At 38.0% G+C, this 20,962-nt stretch overlaps 1 protein-coding gene and 1 pseudogene across 1 annotated transcript in view; both read right to left on the bottom strand.

Annotated features, from left to right (window-relative positions):
• The window catches only part of SH3BGRL (SH3 domain binding glutamate rich protein like), a 144,715-nt gene that overhangs the window by 29,994 nt on the left and 93,759 nt on the right, over window positions 1-20,962 (bottom strand). The window lies entirely within an intron of this gene.
• LOC112933580 (COX assembly mitochondrial protein 2 homolog pseudogene) lies at window positions 674-1,087 on the bottom strand (annotated as a pseudogene).

Raw genomic sequence — 20,962 nt, 5'->3', positions numbered from 1 at the left:
ACCCTCTCAAACTCACTGAAGACTCTCAACTGATCACCTAGAAGGGATACAGACTTTGGAGTCAGATGGCCTGGGTTTGGATCTCAGGTCTATCACTTTCTAGCTGTGTGACCTCATGGGCAAATCACCTAATCCCTGAGCTATAGTTTCCTCTGCCATAAAACAGACTTCTAACAGGGCTGCTTTAGGACTTAGAGAAGATACAGTACATAAAGTATCCAGCCTGGTGCCTGGCACAGAGAAGATCCCCCATGCACATTCCTTTCTCTCCTCTTTATTTGTCCATCCCACGTGGGGAGGCCTGGGCACCTCTGTGTCACAGCTTATGTATGTGAGTGCCAAGGTAGGGTGGGAACTCACTGTCTCTGTGGTTAGGTGAGGTATTATCTACATCATATCTACCTTTAAGCACACGTCAGTATTGATGCACAGAAACTGATGTGAAGACACAGAGGTGAAGTTCCCTACCCAAGTTCACAGCAGAAAATGGTGATAGGTCCAAAAAAGACCTTGGAGCCTTCAGTCTTCAATTTTTTAAAGATTTTATTTATTTGTTCATCACACACACACACACACACACACACACACACACACACACACGCAGAGACATAAGCAGAGGGAGAAGCAAGCTCCCTATGGGGAGCCCCATGCAGGACTTGATCCTGGGACACCCAGGATCATACCCTGAGCTGAAGGCAAATGTTCAACTACTGAGCCACCCAGGCAACCCTTCAATTTTTTAAAACAAATTATGCCTGTAATTTACTTTTCAGTTTCCTTTGCAGGATTGAAATGTCTTTTTTGCATCACATTTCCATGTTCTTTGCTCTTGGTCCTCTTTTCCAAGTACTCATTCTTCAAGTATTTTCTTCTCTCTTCATCAATATCATTGCAATGACCAAAAAGTTTCAGAATGTTGTGATTTTTTTGGTGACATTCCTTCAGCAAGTTAGTCAAGATGTTGCATTCTTCAGTGTGCAAGTGTGGAGATAAGTCAGGATGCATATTTAGGAGGTGACAGCACAACAGAGCAAACTGACTCTCAGTCACACTGGGAGGGCTGAAGTGACAGTCACTAGTGAAGATTCTCCATGCAAAGGCCAGCTGCCTGGATGCTGGAGGCAGGGCAGCTCCAGTGGCAAAGGCTCCCACGCCCTCCACCCCCCCACCCCCACATGCTGGACAGCATGAAAGTGATTATGCTAGATTAAAATTAATTAAAAACATGTAAATATATAAAAACAAAATGCCACATGACTAAGTTGAGTATGTTGCTGCAGAATGCCCTTCTTCATCTCCTATTACAGGCTTTGCTTTAAAATCTAATTTGTCAAAAAAGTAAAATAAAGTCTAGTTTGTCTGAGGTGAGTATGGCTATTCCAGCTTTTTTTGTGATTAATTCCTTAATTTCTATTTCTGCTGCTTCATGTATATAGAAATGCATGTGTATAGAAATGCAACAGATTTCTGTATGTTGATTTTATATCCTGTGACTTTACTGAATTGATTTAGGGGTTCTAATAATTTTTTTTGTAAAGTCTTTAGGGTTTTCTATATGTAGTATATCATCTGAAAATAGTGAAAGTTTTATTTCTTCCTTGCCGATTTAGGTTCCTTTCATTTCTTTTGTTATCTCATTGTTGTGGTTTGGATTTTCAGTACTATGTTGAACAAAAGTGTTGAGAGTGGACATCCTTCTCCTATTCCTGACCTTGGAGAAAAAGCTCTTAATTTTTCGCCATTGAGTATGATATTCACTGTGTGTTTTCATGCATGGACTTCAGTATTTTGAGGTATGTTGCCTCTAAACCTAGTTTGATGAGAGCTTTTTTATCATGAATGCATATTGTACTTTTACAAATGCTTTTTTTCATCTATTGAAATGATGATATGGTTTCTATATTTTCTCTTATTGATGTGATGTATCTTGTTGATTGACTTGTGAATACTGGATCACCATTGAATCCTGGGGAAAAATACCCAATTGATTGTGGTGATCTTAGCTTGTTTTGTTTTGTTTTCTTGATGAGCTTTTTTTATCCATTCTGTCACTTTATATATTTTGATTGGAGTGTTTAGCCCACTTGAATTCAAAGTAATCATTGATAAAAATGTATTTATTACCATTTTGTTACTTGTTTTGTGGTTGTTTCTATCACTTATCTCTGATCCTTTCTTCTCTTGCTCTCTTCATTTGTTTGCTGATTCTTTGATACATAGATTCCTTTCTATTTATACTTTCTGTCCTAATAAGCATTCTAAAACAAATAGAAACAAATCTTTCCTTAACCATGCTATAAGTCAGAGTTACTCTACATTTGATTTTCATTGTTTAGAACAGAAATTGGATAATATATGAGCTAAATCTACCTGTATATGAAGTTTGGAATATACCTGTACCACTCATGAGCCATTAGCATGGGCTTCTAAGGTTCTATTTCATGTGTTTGTGCTACTTCTTTGATAGAAGATTTGAAATCCTTACCTTCCCATTCTGTGACATTGGATAAAGTTTGGTCATGTCTCAATCACTTTTTCTGTCCTCAAACACTTCCTTATTCTTTCTTTTCCAAAACTGGTCAAAATATAATAAGAGAATGAACTAATATAATGTCAGCATTTCTACCTGATGTTTTAACAATATTTTGGGGGGTTATAGATTAACACATTGAAATACAAAGCTTTTATTATTATTTCTGTATTACCAGATAGAGATAATACACTTCTTTTGTCTGCTAATCATATGTAGGAGAGAGCTTAAAAATAGTAAAATTAAGACTTTTTAGTTAGGTTTCTCCATTGCTATGAATTTTTTTAGAACTTTAATTCACACATCTATGTTAATTTAAATTTAAAACTATTACTTAACATTTCTGTTAATTTAAATTTAAAACTATTACTTAACATTTCTGAGTTGCAGAGCTCAATCAATAATTTTTTTTTAATGGAGTCACACTAAAAAGCTACCTGGGGCAGAAGCATCAGAAATATAAAATCAACAGAAGCAGTTCTCTCAAAGGATATAATAATGCAAAACATCAACAAAATCACCACCACCAACAAACTCCTATACAGTCAAGTTCCCTCTGGATTTGTACCCCTATACTCATTATACACATACATGCATACATACACAGAGGTTGTATTTTTGTCCTTCTAACTTGCTTGTGATTGTGAGTAAACAACTTTATCTTTCATCACATAACCCCAGGAAAAATTACTCCCTAAAGATGCATCACAATCCAACAAAATTTGCAACAAGATATTTTTATTACAAGAAATATATTTCCTTATTAGTTTATAATGTCAAGATTTCCCCCTAAATATAACATATAGGCTTTTATGAATTTTGAGGAAAATCAATGTAAAAATCAGTAATCAGGAGTGAGTATCTAGTGGACTAATGCACTAAGTGGAGGATTCAATTAAATCATTGTTTTCAATCTTCATGATACAATAGGTGTTCAGTTAGTTCAAAATGTGGCAAGTAATTTGTCAGCCATTTGTATATTTACAAATTTAGTTTTTTTATAAAGATGATACATAAATATGGTACTTTCAGGCACTTATCATTTTAACAGATATATATATTTTTTGGCTTTTTTATTGGAGTTCAATTTGCCAACATATAGCATAACACCCAGTGCTCATCCCATCAAGTGCCCCCCTCAGTGCCCATCACCCAGTCACCCCCACCCCCCCGCCCACCTCCCTTTCCACCACCCCTTGTTCGTTTCACAGAGTTAGGAGTCTCTCATGTTCTGTCTCCCTCTCTGATATTTCCCACTCATTTTCTCTCCTTTCCCCTTTTTCCCTTTCACTATTTTTTATATTTCCCAAATGAATGAGACAATATAATGTTTGTCCCTCTCTGATTGACTTATTTCACTCAGCATAATACCCTCCAGTTCCATCCACGTCGAAGCAAATGGTGGGTATTTCTTAACGGATATATTTTTAAACAATTTATTTTATTTTAGGGAAAGAGCAAGCCTGTGTGAGTGACAGCATGAGTGAGCACAGAGCCAACACAAGACTCAATCTCGGGACCCTGAGATCATGATCTGAGCTGGAACCGAGAGTCAGACACATGACAACTGAGCCACCTCGGCACCCCTAACAGATATTTTTGAATAATGAAGAGTTAATGTTATAGCTCACATGCTAAGAATTACACATGGCCCTGGGTAAATGTCATTTGTCATGTCAGTATATTAGAGTAAAAAGGCACAGAGCCTAAATGAATCTTTGAGGCCTTTTGCTCACTATTAAATGCTATGCTGAGAACATTGTACACTCTACTGAGTTAAGATGCTGGTTAGGCCTAGTATCACTGGGCATTATAGCATATGTTCACTGGTATCTTTATCTTTCAACCATCAGCTCCAGACTGAAAATATTTCTTCCATGCTCTGGAAGTACCTAACAATAAGTATACATGCTTCTTGGAGTGTTTACATTTCTACAAAGCTAGACAGAATGGGCCATAATAATACTTTAAGTAGGTTTTGCCCTGTCAAATGTTCAGCTTTGAATATTCAGGTTATGTATTTTTTTCTAATTAAATCATATCTGTGAGTCCAAATTTTCACATATCATGATTATTTCCAACATGGAATATTTTATATCTAAAGAGTTATTATTGACTTTCTTATATGTCTATAGGCACATGTTCAGTGCAACACATCCTGACAAAAGGGGTTCTGCTGATGCTAATTTCCTAATTTCTTAATGGAACTTAAAATGAAGGGACACAGAGAACATATGTGACTGAAAGCTTCATTTGGGGAACAATTAAGAATGGATGTCATGGGATCCCTGGGTGGCGCAGCGGTTTGGCGCCTGCCTTTGGCCCAGGGCGCGATCCTGGAGACCCGGGATCGAATCCCACATCGGGCTCCCGGTGCATGGAGCCTGCTTCTCCCTCTGCCTGTGTCTCTGCCTCTCTCTCTCTCTCTCTGTGACTATCATAAATAAATAAAAATTTAAAAAAAAAAAAAAGAATGGATGTCATAAGGGTTTACTAAGGAATAAAATTTAAATTCCCTACAGGAAAATAAACAATAAATTACTTCAAAGTTAAAAGGTTATTAATATCCTTTTCAGCACATAAATGCATTTACAAGTAGGAAATAGCACTGTCCAAGAATTTAAATCTTTTTTTTTTTCAGAGCAAACCACACCCTTCACCTCCACCCAAGAATGAAAAATTATTTCTGCTACATGCCAGGGTTTGAGATTCAATGTATCCTTCCCTCCAAAGACACAGATCTGGGCCTCTGAACAACTAACACCTGGAGGAAACAGCTGCTCTCCAGCTAGCCTCAGTTAGTTTGTCTGTCATGCCAAGAATCAAGTTTCTTTTGAAGAAAGGAAACTGAAATGGTTTCTGCTTTAGTAGGTGCCAATGTGAATGTCTGAATTCCAAGGAAACAATAAAACTTCAGTAATCATGTTTCAAATGGGAAAACAAGAGTATTTTTAATGAAAGTGCCAATCTAGGCACTTTTAAATCATAAAACATTTAATCTAGGTGGAGGTTTTGTCTTGCTTTATAATCAACATCTGTCACACATTCTCAGCTGACACTTGAATGAACATTGACAGAGGTTCCAATTATGATGTACTAAAATTTAAAATGATTGTCTGAAACTGTGTTTATTTATTTGAAACTGTATTTAGTAGCTACTCAACAATATATCTCAGAGGCCTTTTAAGTGTTTAATAACTTCATTAGTTTCTCTAAAATATCTAAAGAAAGATGGCAGATTCCCTTCCAAGATTACAATCTAATGAAAAGGATTAAATATACTAAACAATACACAACATAGTATTTAAATATGAAGCTAACTCAGCATAATACCCTCCAGTTCCATCCACGTTGAAGCAAATGGTGGGTATTTGTCGTTTCTAATCGCTGAGTAATATTCCATTGTATACATAAACCACATCTTCTTTATCCATTCATCTTTCGATGGACACCGAGGCTCCTTCCACAGTTTGGCTATTGTGGCCATTGCTGATAGAAACAATCGGAGAAGGACAAGCAGTGTATGTTCTCATTCATTTGGGGAATATAAATAATAGTGAAAGGGAATATAAAGGAAGGGAGAAGAAATGTTGGGAAATATCAGGAAGGGAGACAGAACATAAAGACTCCTAACTCGGGGAAACGAACTAGGGGTGGTGGAAGGGGGGAGGAGGGCGGGTGTTGGAGGGAAATGGGTGACGGGCACTGAGGTGGACACTTGACGGGATGAGCACTGGGTGTTTTTCTGTATGTTGGTAAATTGAACACCAATAAAAATTAATTTAAAAAAAAAATAAATAAATAAATATGAAGCTAAGACAACCATATGTATAACATGGTGAGAGGGTCCAAATGAATGACAATGCCAATAGGTGCAGGGAAATAAGAAGACAGAGCAAGTGCTTATGGCTATTATTGATGTTACTTAGATTAAACTTAATAGCTAGCACAAATGCTGTATATTATATCTATATTGCATGTGACCTATAATTTTATTGAAAAGATGTTATACTTAGTAAAGTTCAATATAACTGGCTTATGAAAACTAGGCTTACAAATGTTGTAACATATTGCACTAGAACAACGAAGGTACGGTATTACAAAATAAACTTGGAAACTTTCTAAATGGATGATTCACAATTTCTATGACTAAATGTTTATGCATAATTAAAGTCTATAATTTAATAAACAATTGTATGGATGTGTATTTTGTCTTTTTAAACAGCTTAAAATTTGTGACCCAGACAATTTCTGCAATTAGGAATTCAAATATATAGATTCCCTCCAATTGGTTCTGCTTATTTCAAATGCTGCCCTAAAAAGGGTCACTCTATTTTGTAGGAAAATAGTAAGACTGTATTTGCCTACTCTGTACCTAAACATTTAACAGTAGAGTGTAGGAGGAGTGAACAAATAACATTTAAATCTGCCAATCTACTTACAAAATACATCCAAAAGGAAAATCATATCTGAATTACTAGTTAGTTTTTTTGATGCTGGACCAGTGCTGTGTTGCCACTGGGTAGTTGTTCAGTAACTAGAGATCTGTATGCATTTTAAGTGAATACTGTCATAAGTCTTTAAGCCACTCTTCCTGTTGCTTAATATAATGCTTAATATAATGATACAACCACAGCAAGACACTTGTTTACATCTTGTCTATTTTGCAATATTTTCAAAAATGCTTTGGTCACAATCAGCCATGTAAAATTTGTAATCCATGTCTCTTTGCCAACAAGTCCACAACAAATCTGGGTCAAGATGACAATTAAGAATTTTCTTGGGCAGCCCGGGGGGCTCAGCAGTTTAGCGCTGCCTTCAGCCCAGTGCGTGATCCTAAAGTTCCGGGATAGAGTCCCACCTTGGGCTCCCTGCATGGAGCCTGCTTCTCTCTCTGCTTGTGTTTCTGCCTCTCTGTCTCTGTGTCTCTCATGAATAAGTAAATAAAATCTTTTTTAAAAAAGAATTTTCTTGTTGATCTTCCACATCTACCCCTAGCTCCCTGGAATTCTCCTGATTGATATTCCATGATGTGGCAGCAAAAGAGCACAATCTAAGCCTTGTTATTTCACTGTCACCAAAAGAAAAAAATCTACTGTTATTATTCTCCTTTTTAGTTGTACTTTTACCACATCATGTCAACACAGATGTTAAGGTTCAAGTAATTTTAAAAATAGAGCTTGTGTGAAAAGAAGAAATAGTAGATATTTAAAGTAGTTTCTAAGAAATAGCTATTTCTTAAGGTGGTCATAGTAAGGAAAATACAGTCACGTTTATTTTCTAGGTAAAAAAGGCTTTTCTTGACTAAATGAAATATCAGTTCTGAATAACCTCATTTATCCAGCCCTTTCTTATCTGGCAGTTTTTTCTATCTGTACTTTTTGACAAGAGTCAGAAGGATTGAAGTTCATAAGCTTCACAAGATTTAGACTATGTGGGCTCACAGAAGCTATGGGTTCATCTAGTATAAAGAGACATTTTGTGGTATTAGCAGATGTTCAGTAACTATTCCCAATCTTATAGGAATTTCAAGTTGTGGTTGTGTTCAGACAAGACTAGGAGACAGATATTTTCTTCTTATTATTTATACCAATTAATCACAACTAACATCTATGGAAGGCCAATTAAGTGACAGCAGCCAAGTTAAGTGTTTTATATGTGCTATTTCATTTAGTATTTATAATAGCCTTATAAGGTAGATATTACTACCTCCACTTTACAGATTAGAATATTGAATAAGTTAAGTTAATTTACCCAAAGTCACAAAGCTAGTGGGTGGCAGGGCTGATATTCAAACCTAGATATCTCTAACTCCAGAGCTTAAGTTTGTTCCACTACATTTCCCTATACAGCTTCATGATTATATTATATTGATTTTTAAAATTTATATAAGATTGACAATCTCTTACAAAGATCAATAACACTTTTTGATGTATTCTTACTATATAATTTAATACTAAATTTTACTTACCAGACTATAATTTTGTGTTTATTGTCATCCAAATGAGTGTGTATACAATTTAACCAATCTCACATCATTATAAACAAAAGTGATTAGAATACTCAATTCCAACTCTAGGATCCTTTGCTGCTAGAAAAGGATTAGTGCTGGACCTCTTCCTTTTTTTTGTAAATATTTTATTTTTTTATTCATGAGAGACACACAGAGAGAGGCAGAGACAGAGGCAGAGGGAGAAGCAGGCTCCCTGTGGGCAGCCCAAAGCGGACTCTATCCCAGGACGCCAGGACGCCTGAGCCAAAGGCAGATGCCTTACCACTGAGCCACCCAGGCATCCCAGTGCTGGACCACTTCCTAAGTAATGTTAGGGGCTACCATTCAATCAAGAATGGTTAGCATAGCATAATGTACAGAGAAGGTGAACCACTATGTTGTATACCTGAAAATAATGTAACATTGTGTGTCACCTATAATGAAATAAAAAAATATTATATACAAATAGTATAGTTTCTATGTACACACTGGGCCTCCAAGCAATTGTTCTTACCCTAATACAAGTAAAACTAAAATAAAATAGATATTATTTATAGGCTCAAGGAATTTATAAATTATAAGATTATAAATTCCATACTAGTGGATAATTTAAGCAATGGAATCCCGTCAGCCCCTAATCAAAGTCTGGTGTCTTTCTGCTGCATGGAAATGCACAGATTAAGGCTGGGTTAATAAGGAGAAACAAAAGGATACAGACTCCATGTTAGGGTGTGCTAACAATCTGCTGCATAATTTTATATATACCAGGTCCCTGTCTGCATTGCACAAAATATAATCTAACTATAAAGTCTAATATAGTAATTATTATTTATTAAGGGTTGCTTATGGGCCAGGCATTATACTAAGCCCTTTACGCAACTGTTTTTTCACATACTTATCTTATTTGGTTTCCACAACAATATTGAGGCAACTGCTATTATTTTCATTCCAGATTCATAGATGAAGAAACTAATGCTCAAATGAATTAGAAATTTCCTTCAAAGCACATTTGTCTGATCTGTCAGAGTGAAAAGCACCACTTAAACACTAAGCATAATGAATAACAAAATAATGCATTGCCATACTTGTTATCTTGTGCTAAATTGCACTGTCAACTTAATGATGGCTCTTTGAGTGCAGATATAGTTCATAATTCTTTTGTATCATTCTTAATTCTAAACTTTATCCTAGAATAAGAGCAAGAAAAATCATTGATTGTTTTAAAGCTTTTATACACAGGGTAGATTTTTCTAGATAACTCCTTCAGTTTATTCCCACTCTGAAGTTCTGTAATAATGAAACAAACATACCACAAGTAATAAAATCCTTCTGGCACTTTAAGACTTGGTAAGAAAATGTTACAGTGAGGAAGCAGTCATTCATATGAATCCCACTGCCTTTATATATTACAAATGTCTCCTTCTAAAACTGTCATATATTTGGACAAATAAAGTGTGAAGTTAGGTACATTTCTAAGTGCTTCCACAAAAGTGTTAGTCACTTGTGCCATAGGTGGCTACAGGAAATTAGTGCTAACAGAGAAATATAGCAACAAATATTTTCAGCTATTCTGGCTGCTTTGGGAATGCCATTAAAATAAAAAATTTCCTTGAAACAAATCATGCTATTATAATTAAATATCAAAGCTAAATATTTGTGCTAGGTTAACATATGTGGATTTTATGTTCCAAAATAAAATTCAGGCTTTTTGCACTAAGAATTTAAAAATAAACAAACCACTTTATTCCAGCCTTCACCTCCCTGCTCTAAACACTTAAATCATTATCAATTCAGTCCAATGAGTTTCTATACAGATTTCAGTCTCCTTTAGGAGAACTTTCTTATAATAGAATAAAGGAAATTTTGTATATGAAGAGGTATAAAATTCTGGTTATTCTATAATTAGCAAAGATATTCTCCAACCAACCATCTCTTTATGAAACAAATTCTGGCAGTATGGAAACTTAATTACAAATACTATGGCTTCTTCCTAAAGCCACAGTTCCTGCAAATGCTACAGGGTTTCTAATTCTGGTCAGACAGATTCTCCACAAAGCCTTCCCATATAAGGATAAGCAAAACCACAGGAATACTCCAACAGGCTAATGTGAGGTCACAGGGCAGGCATATGAAAACCAAATATGGTAGCTAAATTCTCCAACTCACAACAGTTACTTAAAAAAGGAGGGGAGGCTGTAACCACCAACTCCAAACTATCAGTTTTGAATCATAAGAAAAGTAAGCAATTAATATCTTCTCATTAGTGTTAACTGGCTGACAAATACAAACCAATCTACCTACCATGTATGAAATTAGCTTTGTCTTTTTATTTTTTATTCCTTTATTTTTATAAATTTATTTTTTATTGGTGTTCAATTTACCAACATATAGAATAACACCCAGTGCTCATCCCATCAAGTGCCCCTCTCAGTGCCCCTCACCAATTCCCCCCCACCCACCGCCCACCTCCCATTCCACGACCCCTCGTTCGTTTCCCAGAGTTAGGAGTCTCTCAAGTTCTATCTCCCTTTCTGATACTTCCCACCCATTTTTAGCTCCTTTCCCCTTTATTCCCTTTCACTATTTTTTATATTCTCCAAATGAATGAGACCATATGTTTGTCCTTTTCCGATTAACTTATTTCACTCAGCATAATACCCTCCAGTTCCATCCACGTCGAAGCAAATGGTGGATATTTTTCGTTTCTAAGGGTTTTTTTTTTTAATTTTTATTTATTTATGATAGAGAGAGAGAGAGAGAGGCAGAGACACTGGCACAGGGAGAAGCAGGCTCCATGCACCGGGAGCCCTATGTGGGATTCAATCCCAGGTCTCCAGGATCGCGCCCTGGGCCAAAGGCAGGGGCCAAACAGCTGCGCCACGCAGGGATCCCATATTTGTCGTTTCTAATGGCTGAGTAATATTGCATTGTATACATAAACCACATCTTCTTTATCCATTCATCTTTCGATGGACACCGAGGATCCTTCCACAGTTTGGCTATTGTGGCCATTGCAGCTAGAATCATTGGGGTGCAGGTGTCTCAGCATTTCATTGCATCTGCATATTCGGGGTAAATCCCCAGCAGGGCAATGGCTGGGTCGAAGGGCAGATTTATTTTTAACTCTTTAAGGATCCACCACACAGTTTTCCAGAGTGGCTGCACCAGTTCACATGCCCACCAACAGTGGAAGAGGGTTCCCCTTTCTCCACATCCTCTCCAACATTTGTAGTTTCCTGCCTTGTTGATTGTCCCCATTCTCACTGGTGTGAGGTGGTATCTCATTGTGGGTTTTGATTTGTATTTCCCTGATGGATAGTGATGCGGAGCATTTTTTCATGTGCTTGTTGGTCATGTCTATGTCTTCCTCTGTGAGATTTCTCTTCATGTCTTTTGCCCATTTCATGATTGGATGGTTTGTTTCTTTGCTGCTGAGTTTAATAAGTTCATTATAGATCTTGGATACTAGCCCTTTATCAGATAGGTCATTTGCAAATATCTTCTCCCATTCTGTAGGTTGTCTTTGAATTTTGTTGACTGTATCCTTTGCTGTGCAAAAGCTTCTCATCTTGATGAAGTCCCAATAGTTCATTTTTGCTGTTGTTTCTCTTGACTTCATGGATGTATCTTGCAAGAAGTTATGTGGCCAAGTTCAAAAAGGGTGTTGCCTGTGTTCTCCTCTAGGATTTTGATGGCATCTTGTCTCACATTGAGATCTTTCATCCATTCTGAGTTTATCTTTGTCTATGGTGCAAGAGAGTGGTCTAGTTTCATTCTTCTGCATGTGGAAGTCCAATTTTCCCAGCACCATTTATTGAAGAGACTGTCTTTTTTCCAGTGGATAGTCTTTCCTCCTTTGTCAAATATTAGTTGACCATAAATTGAGGGTCCACTTCTGGATTCTCTGTTCTGTTCCATTGATCTATATGTCTGTTTTTGTGCCACTACCACACTGTCTTGATGACCACAGCTTTGTAGTACAACCTGAAATCTGGTATTGTGATGCCTCCACTTATGGTTTTCTTTTTGAATATTCCCTGGCTCTTCGGGGTCTTTTCTGATTCCACACAAATATTAAAATAATTTGTTCCAACTCTCTGATGAAAGTTCATGGTATTTTGATAGGGATTGCATTAAACGTGTAAATTGCCCTGGGTAACATTGACATTTTCACAATATTAATTCTGCCAGTCCGTGAGCATGGAATATTTTTCCATCTCTTTGTGTCTCCCTCAATTTCTTTCAGAAGTACTCTGTAGTTTTTAGGGTAGAGATCCTTTACCTCTTTGGTTACATTTATTCCTAGGTATCTTATGCTTTTGGGTGCAATTGTCAATGGGATTGACTCCTTAATGTCTCGTTCTTCAGTCTCATTTTTAGTGTATAGAAATGCCACTGACTTCTGGGCATTGATTTTTTATCCTGCCACACTGCCAAATTGCTGTATGAGTTCTAACAATTACGGGGTGGAGTATTTTGGGTTTTCTATGTAGAGTATCATGTCATCTGCGAAGAGGGAGAGTTTGACTTCTTCTTTGCCAATTTGAATGCCTTTTATTTCTTTTTGTTGTCTGATTGCTGAGGTAGGACTTCCAGTACTATGTTGAATAGCAGTGGTGAGAGTGGACATCCCTGTCTTGCTCCTGATCTAAGGGGAAAGGCTCCCAGTGCTTCCCGATTGAGAATGATATTTGCTGTGAGCTTTTCGTAGATGGCTTTTAATATGCTGAGGAATGATACCTCAATCCCTACACTCCGAAGAGTTTTGATCAGGAATGGATGCTGTATTTTGTCAAATGCTTTCTCTGCATCTATTGAGAAGGTCATATGGTTCTTGTTTCTTCTCTTGCTGATATGATGAATCACATTGATTGTTTTATGAGTTTTGACCAGGCTTGCATCCCGGGATAAATCCTACTTGGTCATGGTGAAGAATCTCTTAATACATTGCTGTATCCTCTTGGCTAGTATCTTGTTGAGAATTTTTTCATCCATGTTCATCAGGGATATTGGCCTATAATTCTCCTTTTTGGTGGGGGTCTTTGTCTGGTTTTGGAATTAAGGTGATGCTGGCCTCATAGAACGAATTTGGAAGTACTCCATCTCTTTCTATCTTTCCAAACAGCTTTAGTAGAATAGGTATGGTTTCATTAAACGTTTGATAGAATTCCCCACGGAAGCCATCTGGCCCTGGCCTTTTGTGTCTTGGGACGTTTTTGATGACTGCTTCAGTTTCCTCCCTGGTTATTGGCCTGTTCAAGTTTTCTATTTCTTCTAGTTCCAGTTTGGTAGTTTATTGTTTTCCAGAAATGTGTCCATTTCTTCTAGATTGCCTAATTTATTGGCATATAGCTGTTCATAATGTTTTTAAAATTGTTTTTATTTTCTTGCTGTTGGTAGTTGTCTCTCCTTTCTCATTCATGATTATATTAACTTGAGTCTTCTCCCTCTTCTTTTTTAATAAAGCTGGCTAATGGTTTATCTATCTTATTAATTCTTTCAAAGAACCAACTCCTGGTTCTGTTGATCTGTTCCACAGTTCTTCTGGTCTCTATTTCATTGAGTTTTGCTCAAATCTTTATTAACTCTCTTCTTCTGGGTGTAGGATCTATTTGCTGTTTTTTCTCTAGCTCCTTTAGGTGTAAGGTTAGCATTTGTATTTGAGTTCTTTCCAGTTTTTGGATGGATGCTTGTATTGCAATGTATTTCCCCCTCAGGACTGCTTTTGCTGTATACCAAAGTTTTTGAATGGTTGTAATTTCATTCTCATTAGTTTCCAAGAATCTTTTAAATTCTTATCTAATTTCCTGGTTGACCCTTTCATTTTAGCAGGATGGTTTTTAACCTCCACGTGTTTGAATTCCTTCCAAATTTCTTCATGTGATTTAGTTCTAAATTCAAAGCATTATGGTCTGAGAATATGCAGAGGATGATCCCAATATTTTGGTATCAGTTAAGACCTGATTTGTGACACAGAATGTGATCTATTCTGGAGAAAGTGCCATGTGCCCTTGAGAAGAATGTGTATTCAGTTGGGTTTGGATGTAAAGTTTTGTATATATCTGTGAAATCCTTCTGGTCCAGTGTATCATTTAAAGCTCTTGTTTCTTTGGGGATGTTGTGCTTAGAATACCTATCAATCGTAGAAAGTGCTACATTGAAGTCACCAAGTACGTGTATTATTATCTAAGTATGTCTTAACTTTGGTTATTATTTGAATGATATATTTGGCTGATCCCACATTCGGGGCATATAATATATATATTGATTTTTATGTCCACTTCTTGGATAGATCCTTTAAGTATGATATAGTGTCCCTCTTCATCTCTCACTACAGTCTTCGAGGCAAACTTTAGTTTATCTGATATAGGGATGGCTACCCCTGCTTTCTTTTGAGGACCATTGGAATGGTAAATGGTTCTCCAACCTTTTATTTTCAGGCTGTAGGTGTCCTTATGTCTAAAATGAGCCCCTTTAGACTCCAGATGGATGGGTCTTGCTCTTTTATCCAGTCTGAAACCCTGCTCCTTTTGATGGGGTCAGTAAGCCCATTCACATTCAGAGTTACTATTGAAAGATATGAATTTAGTGTCATCATGATACCTATTCAGTCCCCGTTTTTATGGATTGTTCCATTGGACTTCCTCTTAAAGAGGAATATTAAGAGTCCCCCTTAAAATTTCTTGCAGAGCTGGTTTGCTGTTCATAAATTTTTCAGTTCCTCCCTGTCTTGGAAGCTCTTTATCTCTCCTTCTATTCTGAATGAGAGCCTTGCTGGATAAAGTATTCATGGCTGCATGTTCTTCTCATTTAGGACCCTGAATATATCCTGCGAGCCCTTTCTGGCCTGCCTGGTCTCTGTGGAGAGGTCTGCTCTTAATCTAATATTTCTCCCCATAAAAGTTAGAATTTTCTTGTCTCTTGCTGCTTTAAGGATCTTCTCTTTATCTTTGCAATTTGCAAGCTTCACTTTAAATGTTGAGGTGTTGAGCTGTTTTTATTGATTTTAGGGGGGCTCTCTCTATTTCCTGGATCTGAATGCCTGTTTCCCTCCTCAAATTAGGGAAGTTATCAGCTATGATTTGTTCAGTTACATATTCTGGACCTCTGTACTTTTTGGCGCCCTCAGGAACCCCAATTAAACGTAGATTTTTCCCTCTGAGGATGGTTATTTATTTCCCTTAATCTCTCCTCATGATCTTTGGTTTGTCTCTTTTTTTCCTCAGTTTCCCTGTTTGCCATCAACTTGTCTTCTATGTCACTCTCTCGTTCTTCTACCTCATTAACCCTTGTCTTTTGGACCTCTAGTTTGGATTGCATCTCATTTAATTGATTTTTAATTTCTGCCTGATTAGATCTAAATTCTGCAGTCATGAAGTCTCTTGTGTCCTTATGCTTTTTCCCGAGCCACCAGTAGTTTTATAATAGTGCTTCTGAATTGGCTTTCTCAAATTAAATTGTAATCCAAATTTTGTAACTCTGTGGGAGAGAGTACTGTTTCTGATTCTTTCTTTTGACGTGAGGTTTTCTTTCCATTTTGCTCAGTGCAGAGTGGCCAAAAACAAGTTGTATTGGGAAAAGGTGAAAAAGAGAGAAGAGAAAGAAGAAAAGAAAAAGAAAAGAAAAAAAGAAGGAAAAAAAAGAGAAGAGAAGAAAAGAAAAAAAAGGCGGGGGGAAGCAAACAGAAATCAAAAAATAAAAAACAATGGGTATTATCCTCTGATTTTGTGTACTGTAAATCCCCTGGACTTCCCCTGGAACTTTCCAGTGCTGCTTAGTCAGTAATTTGTTTTTCCTCTGTCCCTCTAGCTGGTCTTCTGGGGGAAGGGCCTACTGTGCTGATTTTCAGGTGTTAGCACTTGGGGGAGCTGCTCAGCCCCCTGCCTGGTGCAGGGCTCAGTTAATGTTGTTTAACCTGTTTATCCTGTGAGGCCAGTGTGAAGCTCACTGGGGGTTGTTTATCCTGTGAGGACCCAGGAGGAACAATAACAGTAGCAGTGGCCAGCTCTCTAGCCCTGGATTCAGCTCCAGCAGTAGCTACTGCAGCTCTCAGTCTGCAGGGGCCTGGATGCTCTGGGGGTGGGACCGCTGATCTGCTCAGCTCGGGGCTGCCCTGAGGCTGGAGCGTGCTTCCTGTTCTGGGCCCTCCTGGCTTCTGCCTGTCCCGGGTGGAGCACAGGATTTTGGGCTGTTTCTCCGGTGCCCTGTGCTCTTGGGCCTGCAGCTGTTGGAATCGCTCCCGGCCGCGCAGCTCCCTCTGTGCGTACCCTCTGCCCGAGCCGCCCCCGAGGTCCTCCCGGAGCCTTTGCCTGAGCCACCCCCGAGCTGCTCCCGGGGCTGCGCAGCTCCCTCCCCACGGAGCCACCGCCTAAGCTTCCTCCAAGCTTCTCCCGGGTCCAGAGGTGCGCGCTGCAGCCATTTAGGGATCTCTGCCGTGGGTTGTCATGCGCTCTCCTGGGGTGCTGGTACTCTGTTAGTGTCCCCAGGAGCTTGAGGGCATCCCCGCCCCTCTTGGGATCCTGCTCCAACTCCCTGCGATGGCTTTTCAGTCCGGGAAGATTGGTGAAGCCCCTGCTTCTCTTGGATGGGGTTTTCCTGAGGCTTTCCTGTCCTGAGGGCACTCGACCCGGCCTTAGCCGGGCTCGGTGCAGGGCCCCTCCCCCTTGGATGCCTTTTGTTTCTTTATTTTTTTTCCCCCGTCTTCCTACCTTGATAGAAGTGTGAACTCTTCTCAGTGTAGCATTCCTACTGTTCTCTCTTTAAATCTCAAAGATTTAGGTTTTCAGGATGATTTGAAGGTTATTTAGGTAATTTGGTGGGGATAGGTGACTTGGGGATCCTACTCTTCCATCTTGCTTCGCCTCTCCAGCTCTGCCTTTTTATTCTTTTCCTTTTCAATTCTAATAAAGGCTACTATGAAATGTGCTAACATGGACACATTCAACAATAGTGTATGGCATGTGAATAAATAAATTAGTAAAATCTGCCCCTGTACAGAAGAAAATATAGATTTTTCAAGTATTTCATGTTAATAGCTTCTGCCCTATTGTAGGGAAGGCACTGTCTTACACTATGACCAAGAAAAAAGTATCTATATAAGTAACATCCTTTGGTACTAAGGATAGGTCCTGAGGGGATTCTGTTCCTCACTTGAACTCCAGGATGGAACAACATCCTGAGATCTGGTCCGTGGCCATAAAGAGAGAATTTCCCCTACTTCTCACTACCAAAACCCCATAATTAAGAACAATTAAGTCCCTTTCTTTCCAGGGATCATAGAGTTTCAATCAGAATAATTATATGCCTTTGCAATTTTGAAGCCTGGTTAATTCAGTCAAAGTCAAACAAAATTAGGAGCATTTTGAGAGTGTGCATCAAGAGCCATGGAAACATTCAAGTTCATTGATACAGTAATCTCACTTCTAGATTGCTAGTTTAAGTAAATAAACCAAAGAGGGTATAAACTGTGCCTAAAGAGGTTATGCGATATTTTGGTATGTTTTTGCTGTTGTTATTTATTTGTTTCATTTTCTAGCAGTTCAGGATTGAAAGTGGCCTGCATCCAACCATTTGGGCTTGGTTAAGTAAACAGGTGTGTGGTCATTTGAAATATTGCTGAGTACAATTGAAACTGACCACAGTATGATTATGTAGCAAAAAAAAAAATGATAAAAAGAGTGAAGAAGAAAGTCTAGAGAAGTATTTACTGTGTCTAGCATAGTATTTGCTATGAAGCAACTTATAAAAAGGAAAACTCTTTTTAAAGATAAGACAGGTGGGACAACTGGATGGTTTAGCGGTTGAGTGCCAGCCTTCCACTCATGGCATTATCCTGGAGCCCCTGGATCAAGTCCCACATCAGGCTTCCTGCATGGAGCCTGCTTCTTCCTCTGCCTATGTCTCTGCCTCTCTCTCTCTCTCTCTCTCTCTCTCTCTCTCTCTCTGTCTCTCATGAATAAATAAATAAAATATTTTTTAAAAAAGATAAGACAGGAGTTCAAACACAATTATTTTGAGTACTTATATTGATAGCAGGAGTGCTACCTGTTAGCACCTTACTCAGGAGACTAATTGAGTAGTGTTAAGATCATAAGACTATGGAGATGCCCCACCAAACTTTTTTTTTAAGAGGAGCTCGAGTGTGCAATGGGGGGAAGGGGAAAAGGGAGAAAGAGAGAGAGAATCTTAAGCAGGCTCCATCCCCAGCACAGAGCCCAAGGTGGAACTTGATCAAGACCCTGAGATCATAACCTGAGTGGAAATCACAAATTAGATGCTTAACTGACTGATTCACCCAGGTGCTCTCTTCCACTACCAAACTTCTTTAGTGATGTTATTTTGCTTTACACATTTTTAAGAATATTTCAAATACCAATTTATGTATGTTAAGCTCTTAATAGAGTCAGCATAGTACTGTGCACAGACCATAGATCATCAGACCTGTGGTGAACACACTCTCATGGGACCCCTTCCCATGATCCTTGCCTCATAGTATTGCTTCCTTGTATAATCTCTTCCTCTGGAATGTGGAAATAATTTGTTATTTGCTTCCAGCTAATAGAATATGGCAAAGGTGATGGGATATATCTTTACTGATGATGTTATAAGGCTTTATCTTTCTAGCTGACCCACACTAGAGTTTTTCTCTCCTTTTTTGGAAATTAAAAAGCAAACTTCCATGATTAGTACAGCCTCAAGGAAATGAATTCTGGCAACAACCATATGAGCTTGAAAGTGGATTCTTCCATAACGGATCCTCTAAATGACAAGCCACTCCTGGTGCACACCTCCATTACAGCCTTGTAGAGAACCCAGCTAATCTATTACAGATTTCTTGAGCCACCGACACTGTGATATAATAAATGTGCATTGTATTGTTTTAAGCCACTAAATTTATAGTACTTTGTTTACAGCATAGAAAATTAATACAGAACATGACTGACTGGGTTTGTATTTATATCTTTCACTTATTATCTGTGTGATTGAGCAAATTAATTACCCTCTATGGGTCTCAAATGCTTCATTTATTAGTTGAAAGTAACAGCACTCACATACCATAATGATTACAGAGAAAATTATAGATAAGAGAAGCAATGTAACTCTCGCATTGCCTGTCACAAAGCAGCCTAGATTGTAAATTATAAGCACTTTTATGTCTGGAACCTTGTCTATTTTGCTCATGGTTTTATCCAGTGCCCATTATCATATTTTACCTATAGCAGGCATTCTATAAATAAATGAAAATAAGCTCTCAAGGAATGGCAGATGCTATTTTAAATATACACGAAGAACCCTTGTTTTCAAGTTACTAACAGCAATGAATTACATCATAGTGCACTAATCACAACACAGGGCAGTCTTTCCAGAGCAGTATGATAGAGTATGCAGATGAAGAGCTAGACTCTGGAATCAAACTTAAGAATATTTTATCTGCATAATTCAATGTAACTTTTTGATAAGCAGCTATTAATATCAATAGAAATTGCACAGGAGAGTGATAAAGAGGTGCTTAAAGCAAATAATGTAGTCCCTCGGTATTCATGAGAGGACTATTGGTCTATAAAGTGCTGGGCTGACATCTGAACATTCAAAAAGCCTAGTAACTTTCCTCACTTCCTGGGGCTCTGAAAACAAGATGGGCTGTTAAGTATACCCAGAAAATGTTTGAGGGACCACTCAGACACTGTAAAATTCTTCCTAAAACAACCTTAAAAAGATGAAACTGTTGACTTACTGCATTATAGTAAGATTCCAGAAGTGTTGTGCTTGGAAAAGTGTCATCCAAAGTAAGAAATTTTATCTTGATAATAGTACATAAAAGATACTACTAATTTAAGAGCAACTGATGGAAAGTTGGATGGCTGTTAGGTATTGTCAAGCAATACATTTCTTGAGTTGTAGAGTAAATTTCCATTAAAAACATACTGTCTAGAGGAGAACACAGGCAACACCCTTTTTGAACTCGGCCACAGTAACTTCTTGCAAGATACATCCACAAAGGCAAAAGAAACAAAAGCAAAAATGAACTATTGGGACTTCATCAAGATAAGAAGCTTTTGCACAGCAAAGGACACAGTCAACAAAACTCAAAGACAACCTACAGAATGGGAGAAGATATTTGCAAATGACGTATCAGATAAAGGGCTAGTTTCCAAGATCTATAAAGAACTTATTAAACTTAACACCAAAGAAACAAACAATCCAATCATGAAATGGGCAAAAGACATGAACAGAAATCTCACAGAGGAAGACATAGACATGGCCAACACGCACATGAGAAAATGCTCTGCATCAGTTGCCATCAGGGAAATACAAATCAAAACCACAATGAGATACCACCTCACACCAGTGAGAATGGGGAAAGTTAACAAGGCAGGAAACAACAAATGTTGGAGAGGATGCGGAGAGAAGGGAAACCTCTTACACTGTTGGTGGGAATG

This window comes from Vulpes vulpes, chromosome X, assembly GCF_048418805.1.
Source record: "Vulpes vulpes isolate BD-2025 chromosome X, VulVul3, whole genome shotgun sequence".
Taxonomy (NCBI): Eukaryota; Metazoa; Chordata; class Mammalia; order Carnivora; family Canidae; genus Vulpes; species Vulpes vulpes.
This window is presented reverse-complemented; position numbering and strand designations above follow the sequence as displayed.